Here is a 4,759-nt window from a genome sequence, read left to right as displayed (position 1 = left end):
GATGTAATGGAATAAATTAGACTATAGGGAAATGGAAGAACTGCAACAACAATATCTCTCTCATTAGAAATATCGCCGTGAATTCTGTCAGAAAGATTTAGTGGCAGTAGTATGGCCTTGTTCCAATTTCGCAAAGATTGAAGTTCGTAAAGATCACGGGACGTTCCGTGGCAGGCTGTGTTTTCGGCCAAGTGCCGATCCAATATTTTCGTGATTCAAAGCGAGATTGGAGGTTCGAACGGCCACGCGAGACACAAGAGTCTCGGGACTATTTGTGGTAGCGACTGTATGCACACGTGATAATACACACGCGAGCACACAAAAGATTCGGCCTTAGTACGGCGGTACGTGATACCAGTTTCTACGTGGGTGCTGGACATTTTATGACTATCGGTGGACTCGGGAAGAGGGATGTCTTTTTTTTACAGGAGAGGCAGTGAATTTCTCGTTTGATTCGGTGATAAGTATCTCATCTGCGTGCGTCAGTGAGTTTCATGAAATATTCGTCTGGCACGTTTCCGCGATGGTTATACCGCGTCGCGCTTGAGAAAGAGGCGGCCAGACGCGTAATTAAGACGCGTGTGCGTTTAATATTATATTAAATACTCGTTATTTGTTATCTCAATGGGAAAAGCGTGAAAGAAACGAGATACTTTCTTTTCTTTTCCTACAATTGTAAATCACTCTTGTTCGGGGCCAATTAAAGGAGGCGCGGCTCTTAGATTTTAGCGGTGCGTAACCGGAACGCTACGCGTGTAACATATGCGCCGTTAAATTAGAGAAGAAATCGGGAGATAATTATTAGCACACGGAAGGATAGCTGATATAATCGTAGGAGAGTCTCTGGACTGACGGAGACTGAGAAATGTTGTTTTGTTGCCGTGTCTACGGTGCTTTACGATGTGTATCGATCTGCATTATATTTGTTCACCGCGATTGCGACTAGACTGAGAAATTATTCCGGCTCTCCCCTTATCCATAAATTAATTAACGTATTTAATTAATAAAGCCAATCTCACATTGCTTTGTCAACGCGTACTTATTTATTAAAACGAGTATATAGGATATATCAGATGCCCCCCCTCCCATGCGCTTTCTCTCGGATATAGAATACAGAATTTGTAGCTAAGAGAAAATTACCAATTTCTATATATTCTCGATAAAAAGCAATAAACGTATAAATTTGCATCGCCAAATTATTTCTTTTAACGCGAACGCTTAGCTGCGAGTAAATTTGAGACGATGAACATCGCTGAGAGATAATGTTTATAAACCATTTGTGTAGATCGACCGAACTTTTTTCTTGATTTTACTGTTTTCCCTACATTATTACATAGAATTAGACTCTTCTCTTTCATAATAATATCGGTGCACAGTATCATCATCGATTTTTGTCGTTCCCCTTATTCCGACGGCTAGTTTCAACACTTTTGGGGTCTCGTCTCTTCCGGTCGTTAACTGGAAAGAGTCGGGGCTTATGGTAATTTAAAGTAGTCATCCCCAGTCGATTCTTTCCTAAAGCTATTAGGCGATCATCTCGGATTATCCTACGATTCCAGGTTTACTCGGAACTCGACTTTTCTAAGTTTTCGCCCTTTCGCGTGCTCGCAATACATTCAGCCGTATATGCTTGCCTTTCGTAGATCCGTTAGGATTAGCAGCCGGATATATCTATACTTTGAATAAAAACAAAGTTAATTCTGTCAAACGAACGTAAACTGTAGATGCTCCTTGAATGTTTCTCGTGAGAAACAACGTCGGGACCATCGGGGAAATGTTATTCCTGCCAGCGCCAATTACCGGCGTAACGATTATCAGATCTCACTGGATCGGTAATTATGTATTACGTCGGTACAATGTTGGGCTTATTATAACCACGTCTTATCTCTTGTGATTGTATTAGTTAGGAAATAATTTTTTTCTCCGCGTGCCGTTGCGAGTAACAGTACCGGCCCCCGGGGTCGTTACCACATTATCATTACTTACGTCTTTGTTATCGAGAAAATGCGACCTGCACTCGCGCGCGGCAACCTTACAATTAGATTCTCAGGGTGTTATGAGGGCACCGCTATTGCTGTGTCTCGCTGCGCCGATGTGCGTGCATGCACATGACCCGGGCGAGAGAGATAATCGAAAGAAAATACAGTTAAAACTATCAATGTATACGCGCCCTAAGTGGCCGTAAATTATAATTACCGCAAAATCCCATGGCGCCGCGGTGGTGATAAGTCATATTAATTGCCATTAAACAGAGTAGCGTTGCATGACTCCGTTCATTTTGACGAGGCACCTCTTTCGGAATAAAATAAGGTACCTCAGAGAGAAAAGTAGAGAATGCTAAAAATAGACGCAGAACGAGTGGGAGGAGATTGGGCTTTTTTTTTCCATGTGGAAAATTAGCGACAGGTTTGACGGAGAGTCGTCACGCTAACTCCGCACTGCCTGTCGTTGCGATTTTTATAAATCGCTTATGACGCGGTCACGTGAGACAGACTTACGTACCTGCGCGAACGATATCGCGGACAAGAAGGTGGTAGCAGTTTCCAACGAGGCGCCCTACGGGGAGTTCCCGACAGTACGGCGGAATAACTTTACGGTTGATTTATACTTCCGACAGACGTAACGAGCTTGCGGTCAGACCGCGGCGTCACGCGTCCATCGCCTGCACAAAAAAAAAAAATAATGAAAAGGATAAATCAATAAGAATATCGCGGTTTGCTTTGCGCAAATAAACCGTATACCTGCGTCTGCGCTCAATTTCCGCCCTCAAATTGAAGACTTGACATAAATAAGATTACACGCGCGATGCTATGGAAATTGTCTTTTCGGCTCGAAGGCTGTACTGCATATGCGAAGGTTAGAAATATGTTAAAAAAAAAAAAACACTATAAATGATCACTTACTTATAATGTAACAAAAACATAAAGAGAATTTTATGAAATATATCTATATATTAAGTATTTATATGAATAATTTAAGAGATTGTTATCTCTTGAGATTGTTATATCTGTTCTTTTTTTATTTACGTCTCATTTTCAATCATTGCATAAAATTATACGGAAAGTATTTCGCTAAAAATCTAAAAATTTAGCTAAATATAGATCATAAACAATTTTATTGATCAACCATCAAAATAGTTATGCAAGATGCTCAAGTTGGTTGCTAGAATGTCAAAATTTTTTGCTACATTGCTCATCATGCTTTAGTTTTCTACATAATTATTTTGATGAGCCAACAAAATTATTTTCAGATCTATAGCTAATTTTCTAAACAGTAAAATTCTTCTTTCCATACGTTATCTCTGTATACATAAATCATGACAAAAAGTCAAGAACAAAAAATGTTGATGTGTGTTTCTTATAGAATAGATATTTATGAATTCATACGTTTTTAATATGAAACGCGTAAGTTTAAAGGAAAGAGGGAAGATCGCTTTTTGACATCTCTTTTGTCTCGGTTTCTTTGTCACGTTTCACAAAACAACTTTAGGTCCACTGTTAGAAGATGGTTAACGAGATAGTAGATTCGGACAGGATGCTCGACTCGTTGACTATCAATGACTCGAATATGTAGTTATGCTTCAGATATGTACAAAACATTTATATTTATAGCGCTAAATATGCAAAATATTTAATATTTAAAAACGAGACAAAAAGATTTTCTAAATATTAACTTCTTATGGAATCTTTAGCGTTGAACAAAATTATTAATGACGAAAGTAGGAACCACTGAGTTTACTAAAAAAAAATTTTGAATAATATCGAAGTTTAATTAAAAAGATTAAATCTTCTTAATTTCGTTATTGAAAATGCCAAACATTAATAGGAGAAATTACGAAGAATAAAACGAATAGATAACGTCGCGCGGCGAGACAGTATTCTGTAACGGACAGTTTCGGAAGGACGTAAGAAGAAGAAACAGTGAATGAAAAGGCCAACTCGAAGATTTGTGGAGCCACCGGTTTTCGTCTCGTAGTCGTCTTCATGGCTGACGTATGTTATTCGAAGAGAAGAGTTCCTCCCGCGAGGATACGACGAAGAGGGGGACAAAGAGGAGGACAGCAATGTACGCTCACAGAATACCTAACGACTTTGGGAGTTTCGGGACATCAAGGAGGGACCATGAGGCTTGTCATAGAGGTCCCAAAAGTTTGCAGCACGGTGAAAAGAAGCCGAGAGAGGGCCGAACGAGACTCGTCGCGCGCACAGCGTTTTTTGCGTTTAATCTTCTCCTGTCTCGCCTTTTATTTGGGCCAGACGGGAATTCGGCTAAATGCATTGATTAAACTGCTGACATCGTTCGAGCGACTCGGTGGCCACCGTGTCTCCGCAGGTCCGAGAGCTGGCCCTTTTTTTGCCGCACCGTCCGTTCTCCCTTTCATTTTTGTTCCGTCACTTCGGACCGCGAATCGTAACTCGTACTTCATGTTCGACAATCGGTGTTTCGTGCGATCGGCGGCTAGTGAGGATCGGATTGTTGGTCAAGAATTTTGAAAGTGAAATTTGACATTGTTTAACGAATGCTTCGGAAGATCTAATTATATAATTCCGTTACAATTATCCTGCTCGTCGCATTGAGAGAATGGCACATTTGATGACGGTTATAAATTAAGATCGATTTCATAGTTCACAGAAGACAGGTGTGATGAAGCAAAGTGAAAGAAAAGATGGAGGTATTCAATTCAGAATATAAATATTGATTAATCGTAAATTATATTATAGTTCGGAAAGATAACATCTATCATGTAGGTAAAAAGTGC

At 40.0% G+C, this 4,759-nt stretch overlaps 1 long non-coding RNA gene across 1 annotated transcript in view; it reads right to left on the bottom strand.

The window, feature by feature from the left end:
* The window catches only part of LOC108752792, an 82,138-nt gene that overhangs the window by 56,116 nt on the left and 21,263 nt on the right, over nucleotides 1–4,759 (bottom strand). The window contains exon 2 of the long non-coding RNA XR_001939583.1: nucleotides 2,503–2,662. This is a non-coding gene — a long non-coding RNA (uncharacterized LOC108752792). The remainder of the gene's footprint in view (nucleotides 1–2,502; nucleotides 2,663–4,759) is intronic.

Source organism: Trachymyrmex septentrionalis, unplaced genomic scaffold (genome assembly GCF_001594115.1).
Source record: "Trachymyrmex septentrionalis isolate Tsep2-gDNA-1 unplaced genomic scaffold, Tsep1.0 scaffold62, whole genome shotgun sequence".
NCBI lineage: Eukaryota > Metazoa > Arthropoda > Insecta > Hymenoptera > Formicidae > Trachymyrmex > Trachymyrmex septentrionalis.
Note: the sequence above shows the minus strand (reverse complement) of the source record. Positions and strands in the feature narration are given on the sequence as shown.